The sequence below is a fragment of the Perognathus longimembris genome, chromosome 7 (genome assembly GCF_023159225.1).
Source record: "Perognathus longimembris pacificus isolate PPM17 chromosome 7, ASM2315922v1, whole genome shotgun sequence".
Lineage (NCBI taxonomy): Eukaryota > Metazoa > Chordata > Mammalia > Rodentia > Heteromyidae > Perognathus > Perognathus longimembris.
The window spans coordinates 22,248,022-22,265,850 of NC_063167.1; the positions used below are offsets into that span (position 1 = coordinate 22,248,022).

Below are 17,829 nucleotides of genomic sequence, written 5' to 3' on the forward strand. Positions count from 1 at the left end.
AAGTTATGCCAGTCTGTAAGTATAGTGCTTCCTGATTAATGTCATCCTTTACATTGTTCGGCATCTCTCAATCCCAATCCCTTCAAGTTACTTACCTGTTTGCATTTTCACCACATATGTACATTGAATACATAATTCATCTTCTTGCTACTTGGCTAGAAGGTTAAGTATGGTTGTGTGTGTGTGTGTGTTTTGTTTGTTTTGTGCCACTACTGTGGCTTGAACTCAGGGCTAGGCACTCTTGCTTAGCTTTTTGCTCAAGGCTGAAGTTGAAGGCATGGCTCAGGAGGTAGAGCGACTGCCAGTGAGTGAAAGAGTCACACATAGCTTGAGGCTTGGTTTGGGAAAAAAAAAAAAAAGGCTGTTGTTGATGTTCTACCTTTTTTGCTCCACTTCTCACTTACTGGTGGTTAATTGGAGATAACCGTCTCATGGACTTTCCACCAAGCTGGCTTTGAACCATGATCCTCAGATCAGCCTCTTCAGTAACAAGATGAGAGGTGTGAGCCTCTGGTGCCTGGCTTAAGTAGAATTGTTTTACAAGGGTAAGTGCTCCCACTTTGTGTGTGTGTATGTGTGTTTGTGTGCGCGTGCGCGCGCTCGCACCAAGCTTCATGTGAGTTACATATATATATATTCTCAGAAGATTATTATTATTATTATTATTATTTTTGCCAGTTCTGGAGCTTGAACTCAGGGCCTGAGCTCTGTCCCTGGCTTCTTTTTGCTCAAGGTTAGCACTCTACCACTTGAGCCACAGCACCACTTCTGGCCTTTTCTATATATGCGGTGCTGAGGAATTGAACCCAGGGCTTCATGTATATAAGCACTCTACCAATAGGCCATATTCCCAGCCCTCTCATTACTGTGGGATATATTGTTTTATTTTAAAATAATTTGTGCTTTGAAACAGTAAGCTGTTTACATAGACCTGGATAACACATTCAAGCTATTTAATCTGAAATTACATTGATATTTATGATGTTAATTGCCCTTGACCTCTATATCATAACTTGAGCATTTATTGCTGGCTGGGTGGCCCTTGTGCAATAATATTTATGGTCTTTTAGGGTCATATTTTGCTGTTTTTTTTTCTGAATTTAGTGTAGAGTTTATTTTTTAAAATATTTTTAATTTTAATTTTATTTTTTGTCAGTTGTGGGACTTGAACTCAGGGCTTGGGTGCTCTCCCTGAGCTCTTTTTGCTCAAGGTTAGTGCTCTACCACTTTGATTCACAGTGCCACTTCTGGTTTCTAGTGGTTAATTGGAGATAAGAATCTCATGGAATTTCCTGCCTGGGCTGGAATTGAACTGAGATCCTCAGATCTTAGCCTCCTGAGGGTTAAGATTACAAGTGTGAACCACTAGCACCTGTTTTTTTTTATTGTTTTTGTGAAAGCAATATACAGAGTGGTTACAATTTCACAAGTCAGGTATTACTACTACTACTACTTTTGGTCCTGGGATGTGAATTTGGGCCTACACACTGTCTCTGAGTTTTTTTGCTCAAGGCTAGCTAACACTCCACCACTTAAGCCACAGCTCCACTTTGAGTTTTTTTTGGTGGATAATTGGAAATACAAGTCTCATGGAACTTGCCAGCCTCAGCAGACTTTGAACTGTGATCCTCAGATCTCAGCCTCCTGAGTAGCTAGGATTACAAGTGTGAGCCACTGATGCCTGGCCATTTTTATTGCTACTTACACCTTCAGTCCTTATGGACTCCATATAATGGAAATTCAAATAGCTTTTACTGATTTCTTCTAAGCAAGAAAAGTTTACCTGTTAATAGTAGGTAAACTATGGCTTGGGTAGCAAGTTATGTAGTTTGTAATTTTGTGGGGCTCCTCTAAATCTTCCACACCATAATCACTACAAAGTTCTCTCCTGTGAGTCTTTGTGTAGATAAGAACAGAACATGAACCTAACCAAAGTATTACTTAGGAGAAGGGGAGGGGAAAGGGAAATGAATAGTAAGAATGAATAATTTTGAAATACGTTGTAATTTTATGTATATGTGAAATAGCATAAAGAATCTTAATGAAAGTTGTTGACCAGTAGTGGGTTAAAGGGTGCACAAAGAGAAACAGACTCTATGAGGGGTGCTATCTGGAGGGGCTAGGGCTAAGAAGAAGGATGAAAGAGGATACATATGGTTGAAATAGATTGTTTGCATCTATGAATATACAACAGTGCAACCTGAGTTCATCCTCCACATGCCAGTATCTTCCCAGTGTACCCACCCCAATGCAACATCTTTCATCCCCCTGCCCCTCCCTCCTCTTTTTCTGCTGAGGATGGAACCTGTGATCTCAGGCATGCTAAGCAAGCACTCGACCTCTTAGCTACATTCCCAGGGCCTGGGTGCTGTCTCTAAGGTTTTCTGGTCAAGGTTAGCACTCTACCACTTGAGCCACAGAATCACTTCTGGTTTTCTGGTGGTTAATTGGAAATAAAATAAGAGTCTCATGGACTTTCCTTTCCTGCTGGGGCTGGCTTTGAACTGCAATACTCAGATCTCAGCCTCCTGAATAGCTAGAATTACAAGTATGAGCCACTGGAGCCTGGCTGCTAGGCTATTTTTGAGTTTAATACTAGGTAAGCAATATTCTTTTAAAATATATTCTATAAAAATATGTATATATTCTTTTTTTGCCAGTTCTGGGACTTGAACTCAGGGCCTGAGCACTGTCCCTGGCTTCTTTTTGCTCAAGGCTAGCACTCTACTACTTGAGGCATAGCGCCCCTTCTGGCCTTTTTTATATATGTGGTGCTGAGGAATCGAACCCAGGGCTTCATGTATATGAGGCAAGTACTTTACCACTAGGCCATATTCCCAGCCCAAAATATATGTTTTATATCCTATAAAAATCCTGTTTTACTATGGGCTAACTATGCAGCTGATTTTGAAAAGGAAAAGAGAAACAAAATATTATTGAATGGTATTTAATTATACAAATTTGGTCAAGCTTTTTCATATAGCTCTACCAACTAGTAAGAGCCTGGCTTTTCAGTTTATATACAGTCTGGTATTTAGCACTTGGGAAGTAGTAACAGTCTTAACAGTTATCTGCTCAGCCCATACCCTCACACCTTCCTCTACTTAGACAATACTTCTAATTTTACTTTAATACAATTCATTTTTTGCCTTTTTCTAGCTGCACAGAAACTTTATCTTTGACCGAAGATAGTACTTTTTTTCCCACATAGAAGGAGATAGTGTGTACTGTACTCTGAGGTTAAGAATAATGTATGCTCATTTTTCCTCATATCTACCAACATGTCTTACAAATTAGAAATAGAAGGGAATTTGACAAGGTACACACAAAAAAATTGTAGCTAATGTCATGCTCAGTAATGCAAGTCTGAAAACTCTTCCCTCCTTCTCTCCCTCCCTCCCTCCCTCCCTCCCTCCCTCCCTCCCTCCCTCCCTCCCTCCCTTCCTCCCTTCCTTCTTTCTTATTGCTGGTCCTGGGGCTTAACTTATGGCTTGGGCTCTGTCCTTGACCCTGTTTGTGCTCAAGCCTAGCTAGCACTCTTATCACTTGAACCACAGCACCACTTCTGGCTTTTTCTGAGTAGTTTATTGGAGATAAGAATCTCATGGACTTTTCTGCCCAGGCTAGCTTTGAACTATGATCCTCAGATCTCAGCCTCCTGAGTAACTAGGATTTTAGGTGTGAGCCACTGGTACCGGGCTGAAAACTTTTTCTTTTAAATCAGGAATAAGAGTGCTGGTGGCTTATGCCTGTAATCCTAGCTACTCAGGAGGCTAAGATACAGAGATCATGGTTGGAAGCCAGCTCCAGCAGGAAAGTCAGTGAGACTTATGTTTAATTAACTGATAAAGGGTTGAAAGTGGATGTATGGCCTAGGTGAAGAGTGCCTAACGAGTAAAAAAGCTAACCCAGAGTACAGCCCAAGTTCAATCTCTAGACTGGGACCACAGAAAAAAGATTAAGACTGGGGCTGGGAACATGGCCTAGTGGTAGAGTGCTTGCCTCACATACATGAAACTCTGGGTTCCATTCCTCAACTCCACATGTATAGAAAAAGCCAGAAGTGGCTCTATGGCTCAAAGTGGTAGAGTGTTGCCTTGAGCAAAAAGAAGCCAGGGACTGTGCTCAGGCCCTGAGTTTGAGCCCCAGGACTGGCAAAAAAAAAGTTTCTGCACAGCAAAAGACATAGTTACTAAACTAAAAAGATAGCCAACAGACTGGTAGAGATCTTTACTACCATTAAATCCAACGAAGGCCTAATATCCAAAATACACAAGAAGCTCAAGAAATTACATCCCCACCCCCAAACTATTAAGCCAATCAATAAATGAGCAAAGGAGCAGCTAAAGACAGACTTTTCAGAAGAAATAGTAAGAATGGCAAATAAGCACATGAGGAAATACTTAACATCCCTGGCCATAAAGGATATGCACATCAAAACAACTTTTTATATATATATATATATATATTATTTATTTATTTTTTGGCCAGTCCTGGGCCTTGGACTCAGGGCCTGAGCACTGTCCCTGGCTTTCTTTTGCTCAAGGCTAGCACTCTGCCACTTGAGCCACAGCGCCACTTCTGGCCGTTTTCTGTATATGTGGTGCTGGGGAATCGAACCCAGGGCCTCATGTATACGAGGGCAAGCTCTCTTGCCACTAGGCCATATCCCCAGCCCCTATATATATATATTTTTTAATTAAATTTTATTGACAAGGTGATGTACAGAGCGGGTACAGTTACATAATAAGAAAGTGAGTACATTTCTTGTCTTATTTGTTACACCCTCCCTCATTTTTCTTTCCCTTCCCTCGTTCAGATAAGCATATATACAATATCCATTATACTAAAATCATATACAATGACCACAGAGGGTACGCCACAGGAAATTCACCTGGTACATTAAACATAATGACAACAATAAAATCTTCCTGTTTCCATCTCTTGGAGTTCATTTTGCTTAGCCTCATCTTATATAATCATATGTACATAAGTGTGGTGATCATCTGATAGGTCTATCCTAGACCTTTTTATGTTTATTTAGTAATTGTTTGGTTTTAGAGACATACTGTAAAGTCGCTGACCAAAACGTGGAAATACCAACTGAAAAGAAGTTTGTCATTTTACAGACATGATCTCTACTACCCCCCCCCCCCCCGCCAACAACCACATATCAGGGAGACCATGCGCCTTAAATCAAAACAACTTTTGAGATTCCATTTCACCCCAGTTAAATTGGCTTGCAGTGAGAATTGAACAACAAACACTGTTGGGGATATGAGGATAAAGGAACCTTATTGCACCGTTGGTGAGAGTGTAAACTAGAATAACCACTTTGGATGGTAGTTTGGAGGTTCCTCAAAATACTAAACATAAAACTTCCCTATGACCCAGCCATATAATTCTTAGGTATCTACCCAGAATATTACATGTCAGGATATGGTAACGATACTTGATACTTGCATATCCATGTTCATTTTTTTCTTCCCATGCTATTACTGGTGCTTGAACTAGAGACCTGGGTGCTGTCCATGACCTCTTTTGCTCAAGGCTAGTTCTCTGCCACTTGAGCCATAGCTCCATTTCTGGCATTTTATGGTTAATTGGAGATAAAACTGCACAGACTTTTTCTGCCTGGGCTGGCTTTGAATCTTAATCCTCAGATCTTAACTTCCTTAAGATTATAGGTGTGAGCCACTTCTGGCAATTGCTGCACTTCACAATAGCAAAGTTATGGAAACAGCCCAGATGCCCTACAGTAGATGAGTGGGTCAAGAGAATGTGGTACGAGCCAGGCACTGGCTCACCCCACATTTGAACTCAAGCTTTTCAGGTTGGAATTGGTGCTCAAGGCTGGTGCTTTCCACTCAAGACACAACTCCACTTCTGGCTTTTTTTTTTTTGGTAGTTTAATAAGAATTTCATGGACTTTCCTGCCCAAACTTGCTTCAAACCACGATTCTCAGATCTTAGCCTACTGAGTAGCTAGGATTATAGGCGTGATCACTGGATCCTGGCTGGATCTTTTTTTTTTTTTTTTTTTGTGGGTCCTGGGGCTTGAACTTGGACTGGGTGCTGTCCCTGGGTGCTGAAGGCCATTATTATTCTACCATTTGAGCCACAGTTCCACGTCCAGCTTGTTTTTTTTTCTTGTAGTTTATTAGAGAGAGACGTTTCACTGACTTGACTGCTCCATGTGGCTTCAAACCAAGATCCTCAGTTCTCTGTCTCCTGAGTAATTTAAGATTACAGATGTGAGCCACTGGTACTGGCTCACACTAGAATCTTTAAGATGGTGTCAGTTGCTTATTTCCAATTCACTCTTAAACCACATCTGACTTCTTTTTTCCCTTTGTTACTTAAACCCCAAATTTGGTCACTGGTGGCTCACATCTATAATCTTAGCTACTTGGAAGGCTGAGATTTGAGTATCTCTGTTCGAAGTCCACCTGGAAAGGAAAGTGTGAGAATCTTTTCTCTAGTTAACCACCAGAAAACCAGAAGTAGAACTGTGTCTCAAAGTTGTAAAGTGCTAGCCTTGAGCATAAAATTTCAGGGACAGTGCCCAGGCCCTAAGTTCAAGTCCCATGTCCAACGTTGTTTTCCAGGGATACTCTTTCTTTTTGCAAAAAAAGCTTTCATTTTGAACATTATAAAAAGCATGGTGTACCCTACAGACTCAACATTTAAATGTTTGACAGTACAAAACTATTGTTGTGCCAAGTCTCAAGACCACCCCCAAGAAGACCACCGAGATTCAGACACTCTGAAATGCAAAAGCAAGGCAAGGATTTATTTAACGAGCTGCCAACTCGGGCCTCGTCCTACCCACCGACACAGCGGAGGTTAGGAGGAAGCCCCGAGCTGTGATTACACAGGGCTTATAAAGGCAAAGAACAAGGTTACAACAATCAGCTGTGCAAGCAAGATTAGAACACAGGTACAAATCTAATTGGCTCAGGGTTCGATTCTAAAATGGGGTTCACGTGGTGGGGCCTGACTTCAAAGTCTGGCACCTCATTTCCCCCTTTTTCTTTTTGGTACCTTGGGAGCCAATCATGGCTCCATTCTGTCCATTTCAATGGCTTGCATGTCTAGGGGATGATATAGAGGTAAGGCATGGGCCAGTAGGGCCAAAAGTAGTATCCGAAAATAACTCTGGTCCCTCGGTTTTAAAGGGGGGCTGATGGGTGAAGATCATCCATTTTCTGTAACTTCTTCAGGCTGACTCAGGGGCGTAGACCTTACCTAGCCAGGAACCTATAACCTTAGTCTCAGTCTTGAGGCGAAGGCAAAGCGGCTGAGTTGGGTGCTTGGAGACCTCCCATGTTCCACCACGGTAGTTGTCATCCAGGGCAAAGGGGTCAGCTGGCCTGGCGTGGAAGCAATGAACCCAAGTGGCGATGCCGTCCAGGGTCCCCTCCACCGTGGTTAATCTGTTGATTGGGGGCATTGGCAAGCTGACAGGCCTTTAACAGATCTCAATAAGGACACAACACAATCTCAGGTCTACAAGCTTTCTTTCCTAAACAGATGTATCAACTTAAAATTCTTACTGCCAGTCAGGGCTTTGAGTCAATGTGGGGGGTGAGATTTTAATCTATCCTCTCATTTGACAAACTTACCCTTACTAACCACTATCACAGATGACTGGCAAGTTCCTGCCCAGTAGACAGACATGGGCATTGGAAAGGCATGCTTATGAACTATTCTTCTAGGACTTCCCGGCTTTAACTTTTGAAAGGCCAACAGTAGTGACTCTAGGATCTGACACCATCTCTGCCATCCAAGCAGTGGCTTACTGCCTCTGGATGCTCCATCACTTTTGTCCCAGGAGGAGTGACTTTCGACTTGGACTCAGGGCCTGAGTGCTGTCCCTCAGCTCTCCAGCTCAAGACTAGCACCCTACCACTTTTGAGCTCCACACTACTACTCCGTTCCCAGCACTCTGCTGGCTGATTAGAGACAAGTCTCTCACAGGGACCTTTCTTTGCCCGGGCTGGCTTTGAACCGCAGATTCAGATCAGTGAGTCTTATAAGGGGCCACTTTACTCCAATTATAAGCAACAAGGTGGTCCACACAGAAGTAGTCTTTAAGCATGCTCTCTTACCTGGAACTTATTAAGGGTCAGTATTAGATCTTGACACTTGTAGGAATCACCTGTGCTTCTCTGTGGGCCTGCTGGAAACTGTTACAAAAAAACCTACAAAGAAGCTGGAATGGCAATTAAACATTTTGGTAGCCATAATTCTCCTTTTCTCACTTTGCAATAATTATTTAGGACAATTTTACTTCCAAATTTCTTCCAAAAGGCTACAAAAACAAAACAATTAATACAAAAGGAGGAAAACACACAGGCCTAAGAAAAGCTATGAGTTGGAGATCTCCCAAGCTGGCCCACAACCTCCTACAAGGGTGCAGAAGGAATGGACCCGAGTTGGCCCACAACCTCCTGCAAGAAGGAGTGGACCCGAGTTGGCCCACAACCTCCTGCAAGGGTGCAGAAGGAGTGGACCCGAGTTACGAGTTGGAGATCTCCCAAGTTGGCCCACAACCTCCTGCCAGGGTACGGGAGGAGTGGACCCAAGTTGGCCCACAACCTCCTGCCAGATAAGCAGAAGGAGCAGACCCAAGTACAAGGTGGGCGGGTTGAGTCTCGTTTAGGAGGCCCTCCTGGTCAGTTCTGGCCAAAAACCAAACTGACTCGCGCCCTATAAGTATAAGCAAAAGCAAAACAGACAGACAAATTACAGGACAAGACAAATGAACAGTGCTGTTTTCTTACCTTCGGAGTCTGGGATCTCGGGGTCTCTGTGGCTATCCCGGACGAAACCCCAAATGTTGTGCCAAGTTGCAAGACCACCCCCAAGAAGACCACCGAGATTCAGACACTCCGAAATGCAAAAGCAAGGCAAGGCTTTACTTAACGAGCTGCCAACTCGGGCCTCGTCCTACCCACCGACACAGCGGAGGTTAGGAGGAAGCCCCGAGCTGTGATTACACAGGGCTTATAAAGGCAAAGAACAAGGTTACAACAATCAGCTGTGCAAGCAAGATTAGAACACAGGTACAAATCTAATTGGCTCAGGGTTCGATTCTAAAATGGGGTTCACGTGGTGGGGCCTGACTTCAAAGTCTGGCACCTCACTATGTTGCCAGAGTATAACGCTCTTCTTGGTCTTGTATCATCATCAGTCAGGCCAAAAATATGTTGTTTTTTTTCCCCCCAGTACTGGGGCTTCAAGCTGTTAGGTGAGTGCTCTACCACTTGCACCATACTCCCTGCTCAGAGACATTGTTATTTGATTTTTCTTAGACATCTAGCTCCATTGCCCTTTCTCTCTTTGAATGTTTTTATTTTTCATAAGATGTCACTCATGGCTCATAGCTGAGACCAGCTGCTTCTTGCTTTACAATTATCTCCCCCCCCCACCTCTCTCTCTTCTCTCCCTCTTTCTTTCTCTTTCAATACCGAGGTTTAAATTCAGGACAGTGAGCTTACAAGGGAGGTACTCTACTGCTAAGCCATGCCTACAGCTTTTTTTTGCTATTCACTTTTGAGATAAGGTCTTATTTCCTGCCTGGGTTGACTTTGGACACAAGTTCTTTTCCGATTTAGCCTCTCATGTAGCTAGAATGGCAGGCATGCACCACCATGGTTGAGAAAGGGTCTTGTGAACTTTTCTGCCTGGGTTGGCCTCAGGGCCTGGGACAGTGATCCTTTGAATCTCAGCTCCAAGTAGCTAGGATTACAGATGTGAGCCACCAGCACCTGGCTCTTTTGATCTCTTTTGCATGCAAGTTGTTTCCCCAACCTTTACTTTTTAAAGCAATCTCTTTCTATGGTTAATGTTTTTACCAGTTACCCATTAAACTTAGTAGGTGATTTCCTTTGCATTTCTTTGCTTCTGTGTGACTCAGTCTCTAAATTTTTATTATGCTTTGCTTTGAGCTCTTTTGGTATTTTACAAATATTGCATATTAACTATTCCTAAAATTAAACTCCTATTCACTTATCTCTACCAATTATTTATTTTTCCCATTCTCAACCTGTTGTGTTTCCCCTTCCTCCTATTGGATTTAAATACATGACCTTATGTTTGCTAGACACTCTCTCACAACTTGCTTTACTTGCTCTTTTTTAAATTGGTTTCTAGTGACCTAAGTTGGAAAAAACACTCAATTCACCTTTGCTTCCAACAGTTCACTATCTAGTTTAAGTTGCTAAGTCTTATTGAAACTCTTTTTTTTTTTTTTTTTTTGCTAGTCCTGGGCCTTGGACTCAGGGTCTGAGCATTGTTTCTGGCTTCTTTTTGCTCAAGGCTAGCACTCTGCCACTTGAGCCACAGCGCCACTTCTGGCCATTTTCTATATATGTGGTGCTGGGGAATTGAACCCACGGCTTCATGTATACGAAGCAAGCACTCTTGCCACTAGGCCATATTCCCAGCCCCTGTTTTGTCTTTTTCTTTGTCCTTAGAACTCATTCCCTCAGTCGCTTAGTCTTCCTCTCTGCACATTTATTTTCCTCTCTATCCATGGATGGTTTTATCAGGCTTATTTCCTTGGCCTTATAACTTTTTATAACTCTTCTTTTTTCTTCTTCTCCCTTTTCTGTTTCCTCTCCTGCATTAGATTTTATGCAGATTTATCTTTGGAGACAGATTTATCTTTAAAAATAAAAATCTGTTCACCTATGAAGCAACAAATTGGCTTTAATCCTATTCCAGTTCCCTATAATAGACGCCTGTCATAGTTTCTTTGTGTGACCAAAGCTTGTCTCACAGTTCTGACTTTTGTTAGATATTGAAGTTTCTTTTATGGGAGAGTTTCTCTCTGATTATTTTTGCCATTTTCATGCTAGCCTTGTCAGTGTTCTGCTTGCGCCTCATTATTAGTATGGAGACAGAAACTGCTTAATTCTATCTGGGCTGGGCAGTGATTTCTGGAGTTTTAGCAAGAATTTATTTTAGTACTAACAGGATAAAGTAGGGAGTAAAAGGGGGTTGGGGAAGGAGAAGAAACATTCCCTGCTCCCTATGTTAGACATAAGTTAAAGACTAATTTCTTTTTGAAAAGACTTGCCTTACTGAAACTTAGTATATACTAACAGGAATAGAACAAAAGTGACTGGCTCTTACATATGGCTCACCTATGAGGAACAGGCATCAGCTGAACTTTCATTCTAGTGGGCATAGGGTAGTTTTCCTTTGAAACTTGGAAGCAAGTTGAGATGTAGGGAAAGACCTCATTTGTTCCCACTTTTTCCAAGACAAGAACCTTATTTCCTACCTGATTGCTGGCTAACATTGAGAATATAAGTTAATGTTTGGAGGTTCAGCCTCTTTCCTGCAGAGAGATAGTGTTACTCAGGCTCCAGTAGAGCAAATAGACCATCAGACTAGGACAGATTCTTTCGTTCAGCAAATATTTAGGACATGGGTCAGGCATGATTCCAAGTGCTGGACAAATAGTAATGAACAAGAAAGACAGGTTGTGGGAGCAAGATAGTAAACAGAGAAAAGGATTTTAGGTAGTAAAGAGTATTCATGTAGAACAATATGATAGTGGTTGGGGTAGGGAGATGTGTCTCTGAGAAACCAGTTGGTGAATGTATCTTTAAAAGATGCCTCTGGCTCCTTTGCAGGAGGTGAACTTCAGAAAGCAAGATGGGAATGAGCATCAGTTGGGAGGTTAATAATACAATTCTAGTAATCATTAGGGTAGGATGGACATGATAGTTGGGATGTTTTAGAAGTAGAGTCACTAGCACTTGTGGATGAATAGAAAAATGAAGACCACTGATGGCTAGGTTTTCAGCTTGAAAAACTTTGCCCCTTCTACCCTTGTCCTTCCCAATCAATGCTAAGGTTGGAGCTCTACATGCTAGGCCCATGCTCTGCCACTGAGCTACATCCGCATTCCTGAAAAACTAGATAGTTGATGGCACCACAAACCAAGATGGAAAGATTGGGGGTAGGAGTATGCACAGTAACTGGAGGACAGATATATTATTTTCATACTAGAGAGGTTTTTTGGTGTTTTGTTTTTTTTTTGTGCCTGGCTTGGGGCTTGAACTCAGGGCTTGGGCACTGTCCCTGAGCCTTTTGCTTAATGCTAGTGCTCTACTACTTGAGCCACAGGTCTACTTCTAGCTTTTTACTAGTTTATTTGTCTCATGGACTTGTCCTGCCTGGGCTGGCTTTGAACTGAAAACCTCAGATCTCAGCCTCCTGAGGAGCTAGGATTACAAGGGTGAGCCACTGGCACTGGTTTAAAGAGTTTTGCTTACTTAAAAATTGGTAATGATGCTGGTTGCTGGTGGCTTATGCTTATAATTCTAGCTACTCAGGAAGCTGAGATCTGAATGTCGTGGTTCAAAGACAGCCTGGGCAGGAAACTCAGTCACTCTTATCTCCAATAAACTGCTCAGAAAAAGCCTGAAATAGCACTGTGGCTCAAGTAGTAGAGCTCTAGTCTTGAGCACAAAGAGGGTCAGGGACAGAGCCCAGACCCTGAAGATCCACCCCCTCCCCCCAAATTGCTAATAATTACTTAATACCTACAGTATAGGCTAGGTCAGTCTAGATCTAAATCTTGGCATTAGTGTCATTTTGGATGAAGTGGTTCTGTGTGCTATGGGATAAAAGAGCAGAATACCTGCCTGTTATCAACTAAGGTATGTTAGTAGTACTGTCCCTTCACCCTTTCAAGTTTTGGCAATTGAAAATGTTTCCAGACATTTCCAGATACCTTCTTGGGGGCAAAATTGCTTCTAGCTAAATACTACTAGTCTAGATGTGTGTGTGTGTGTATGTGTGGTGCCAGTTGTGGGGCTTGAACTCTGGGCCTGGGCGCTTGAACTCTGGACCTGGGCACTAGACCCTGAGCTCTTCAGCTCAAGGCTAGCACTCTACCACTTGAGCCACAGCACCACTTCTGGTTTTCTGGTGGTTAGTTGGAGATAAGAGTCTCATGGACTTTCCTGCCTGGGCTGGCTTTGAACTATGATCCTCAGATCTCAGCTTCCCGAGTAGCTAGGATTTCAGGCACCAGGCTAGTCTAGATTATTTTTTAACAATAAACCTTTATATCTTTTCCAAGTGTTCTGTTCTATTCAGCTGTTTCCCATACCATTTTCTTACATAAATTCTGATAATATAGCATGTTGACTGACTTGTTTTCTTTGTGCCTTTTAAGAATTCATAATATTCAGTTATAACTACTAGTATTAGTTATTTTATTAATCTAGCTCTGTCTGTCTCTCTATCTGTGCCAGTCTTGGGGCTTGAACTCAGGGCCTCAGTACTGTCCCTGAGTTTTTGTACTCAAGGGTACCACTTGAGTCACAGCTATACTTCTGGCTTTTTGGTGGTTAATTGGAAATAATAGTCTCATGGACTTTGCTGCTGGGCTGGCTTTGAACTGCAGTCCTCAGGAGTCTCTGGAGTAGCTAGGGTGGGTTATAGGGGTGAGCCACTGGAACCTGGGCTTTACTTTTTATACTAAGCATATTTAGTTTCAGGATATTTCTGTGTTCATTGTATGTATTTGCATCGCATGCTATGTATGTATGTATTTTTATTAATGAGGAAAGCTTTCATTATATTGATCTATTCTCTCTCTCTCTCTCTGTGTGGTGTGCTTGTGTGCATTCTGGGCTTGAACTCCTTAGCTTTTTTCTTTTCTTTTTTGCTCAATATGGGTACTCTACCATGTGAGTCATGTCTCCACTTCTGACATTTTGCTGGTTAATTGGACAGGAGTGTCTCTTAGATTTGGTGGTCCTGAATAACTTTGAACCTTGTCCCTCAGATCTCAGCCTCCCAAGGATTACAAGCATAAGCCACCAGTGGCAGGCAAAATTGAACTTCTTTGTATGTATTTGTTCAAATTTGTGTAAGTTAACAAAAAGATATCTAATAGTAAAAGACATACAAATCAGGTTAAAGGCAAATATACAGATAATCCTAATGTGATCCATCAAAGAATATGGTTAAGTATGTTAGTTAAGTATCTCTATTATCAGATGGAGAAAATATTACTATATTTACTTAGAAACAATATTTTTTAGCCTTATTTTTTTATTTTATTTTTTTTTGCCAGTCCTGGGGCTTGGACTTAGGGCCTGAGCACTGTCCCTGGCTTTCTTTTGCTCAAGGCTAGCTAGCACTCTGCCACCTGAGCCACAGTGCCACTTCTGGCTGTTTTCTATATATATGGTGTTGGGGAATTGAACCCAGCACTTCATGTATACGAGGCAAGCGCTCTTGCCACTAGGCCATATTCTCAGCCCTTAGCCTTGATTTTAGTAGTTATTCTTTAATAGGGGATACCGAGTAGTGTCTTCAGTAACTATTGTTTTAAACAGAAAATTAATCAAAGTTTGAATTAATTTTTTTTCTCAACTTCAGACAGTTATACAAGAGGCTGCAATTTTGTGTGTATGTGTGTGGTGTGTGTGTGGTGGTATTGAGCTTTGAACTCAGGGCCTGGGCAGTGTCTCTGACCTTTTTAAAAATCTCTGCTCAGGGCTAGCACTCTACCACTTTGAGCCACACTCCATTTACAGCTATGTTGTTTTACTCCTAGGTCGTCTTTACAGTCCCATTGGTCTTTAGGTCTGTTTTGTGCCAGTACCAAGCTGCTTTTGTTATTATGACTCTGTAGTATAATTCAAAGTTGGTTATTATGATACCAGACTATTGCTATTTGGAGTCTTTTATGCCTTCTTATGCATTTTTGGTTGTTTTATCTCATTCTGTGAGGAATAATAATAATCTTCAAGGTATTATTGTATTTAGTATGTAGATTATTTTTGACTATCACTCATTTTCACATTATCAATTCTCATGAGTTACAAGCATGGAAGGTCTTTCCATCTTCTCACTTCTTACCAGTTTCTCTCTTAAAATCATTATAGTTTTCCTTGTGGAGGCCTTTCACTTTATTTGTAAAGTTAATACCTAGGTATTTTAATATTGTACATAGAAAAGCTACTGATAATTGAGGTTTGGGGTTTTTTGCTTTACAGAGCTGGGAACTGAACTTAGGGACTTGTACTTGCCAGGCAAGTGCTTTTCTACAAGGAAATGCCTTTCTATTGAGCTAAATACCCAGCCCCTTGAGTATTGATTTTTAAATTCACTTTTGAGTACACTTCTGAAGTATTTATCAGTTCTAGACTTTCTTGATGGAATCTGTAAGATCTGTTAAGGATGAGATTCTATCAGCAAATAGGAATTATTTCACTTCTCTATTTGATTGCCTTTTGTTAGTTTCTTCTGTCTTATTGCTCTGGCTAGGAATTCTAGTACCATGTTGAATAAGAGTAGCAGAGTGGAACCCTTTGTCCTGTTTCTGATTAGGGAAAAGGATTTTAGTTTTCCTCCATTGTCATATATAGTTTTTATAAAGTGCAAGTACATTTCTTCTATTCCTGTTTTCTTGGAGCTTTTGACACAAAAGGATGCTGAAGTTTGTTAGGCTTTTTGTGAACCTCCAGTTGAGATGATATGATTTTTGCTTTTGATCCTGTTAATGTGATGTGTTATATTTATTGATTTACATGTTGAACCATCCTTGCATTCCTAGGATGAAACCAACTTGATCATGGTATGGTATTTTTGATGTTGTTGAATTTGTAGGGATTGTATTGAGAAATTTTGCCTCAGTGTTTATCAGTGAGTTTGGATTATAATTTCTTGTTAAGACTAGTGTATGTATCCTAGTCTATGTTCATTTTTGGAGAAAGTTTTATGGGTTACTGAGAAGAATATGTGTTGTGCAACTACTGGATGAAATCCTTTAGCTGTCTGTTGACTACATTTGTTTGACATTGTTATTTAATTCTGGGATTTCTTTGTTAATTTTTTTGTTTAGATGATTTATCTAATGGTGAGAGTGGTGTATTGAAGTCTCCCACTATTATTATGCTGGGATCTGACAGTGCTTTTAAGTCCAGAAGTGTTTGTTTAACGTGAGTATAAATCTATTGTGTGTAATTGTTAATCATTATGAATTCTTTTTCATGCATCATTACTTTTATTAATATGAAATGATCTTCTTTGTCTCTTCTGAGTCATTTTAGTTTGAAGTCTTTTATATTGTAAGAATGACCCTGCTTTATGGAGTCATTTGGTTGGAAGTTTTGTTTGCATTCTTTCATTTTAAACCTATATGTTCGTTGATGAGATGTTGTTTTTTGTTTTTCCAGCCCCAGTTCTGGGTATTGAGGGCCTGGCCTCTGTCCCTGAGCCTCTCTGTTCAAGGCTAGTGCTCTACCACTTAAGCCACAACATCACTTCTGGCTTTTTCTGTTTGTGGTATTGAGGAATCAAACCTAGGGCTTCATGCATGCTAGGCAAGTACCTTACCACTAAGTCACATTCCCAGCCCTGGTTGGGTCTTTTTTGTAATCCAAGTGTCTTTCTGTGTCTTTGCTTTTTTTGTGTGTTGCTACTAGGGCTTGAGCTCAGGGTTTGTATACTGCTTTTTTGTTCGAGCCTGGCACTCTACTATTCAAGCCACAGTTTCACTCACTGTCAGCCTTTTTTTTTCCCTCCATCATGAGGCTTAAACTTAGGGCATGAGTATTCTCCCTCAGCTTTTTTAGCTCAAGGCTAGCAGTCTACCATTTTGAGCCACAGCACCATTTCTGGTCTTTTAGTGGTTAACTGGAGGAAAGAGTCTCATAGATATTCCTGCCTGGGCTGGCTTTGAATCACAATCCTCAGATCTCTGCCTCTTGAGTAGCTAGGATGACAGACATGAGCCACTGGTGACTAGCAACAGTTGTTATAGTAATAATAATTATTATTTTTATGCTGGTCCTGGAGCTTGAACTCAGGGCCAAAGTGTTGTCCCTGAGCAAAAGCTCAAGATTAGTGCTCTGTCACTTGAGCTACACCTCTGCTTCTAGGTTTTTGAGGGTTAATAGGAGATAAAAGTCTCACAGACGGGCTGGGGATATGGCCTAGTGGCAAGAGAGCCTGCCTCATATACATGAGGCCCTGGGTTCGATTCCCCAGCACCACATATACAGAAAACGGCCGGAAGTGGCGCTGTGGCTCAAGTGGCAGAGTGCTAGCCTTGAGCAAAAGGAAGCCAGGGACAGTGCTCAGGCCCTGAGTCCAAGGCCCAGGACTGGCCAAAAAAAAAAAAAAAAGTCTCACAGATGTTTGTGATCCAGCTGGCTTGGAACCACCAATCCTCAGCACTCAGCTTCCTAAGTACTAGGATTAGTGGTGCTGGCCACTAGTACCTGGCTAACAGTTTCTGTTTTTCAGAGCTTGAAATACATTCTTCAATGCCATCCTTGCTTTTAGAGTTTGTGTTGAGAAATTTGCTGTTATGCTAGTAGGCCTACCATTGTAAGAACTCACTCCCCCATCCCCCTTCCGTGTTCAGTAGTCTTCTTTTTTTGTGCCATCTTGGGGCTTGAACTCAGGGCCTGAGCTTTTTTGCTCAAGGCTCTACCACCCGAGTTACAGTTCCATTTCTGGTTTGTTAGTACTTAATTGGAAGTAAGAGTCTCATAGACTTTCTTGCCCAGACTGGCTTTGAATTTCAGTTCTCAGATCTAATCTTCCTGAGTAAGATTACAAGCATGAGCCACTGTTACAGGCTTCATTAACCATTTCTTATTCTGTATATTTTGTATTTTAACTATGCCTAGGGGTGGTTTTTCTCTGATAATGCTTGTTTAGTGTTGTACAAGCCTTGTCCATGTGGGTGACCGTCTTTTTCTTGAGGTTGGGGATCACTTTTTTTTCTTTTGCCAGTCCTTGGCCTTGAACTCAGGGCCTGAGCACTGTCCCTGGCTTCTT

At 41.5% G+C, this 17,829-nt stretch overlaps 1 protein-coding gene across 7 annotated transcripts in view; it reads left to right on the plus strand.

Moving 5' to 3' along the window:
* Positions 1-17,829, plus strand: part of Zmym4 (zinc finger MYM-type containing 4) — a 104,475-nt gene that overhangs the window by 3,573 nt on the left and 83,073 nt on the right. For 3 of the 7 annotated variants that reach the window (XM_048350861.1, XM_048350860.1, XM_048350864.1), the window contains exon 2: positions 15,884-15,980. The exons of 3 other annotated variants lie outside the window; for them this stretch is intronic. The gene's annotated coding sequence lies outside the window, so the exon portion shown is untranslated. Of the gene's footprint in view, positions 1-15,171; positions 15,981-17,829 lie in introns of those variants that run through there. One more of the 7 variants, XM_048350862.1, reaches the window with a different exon arrangement.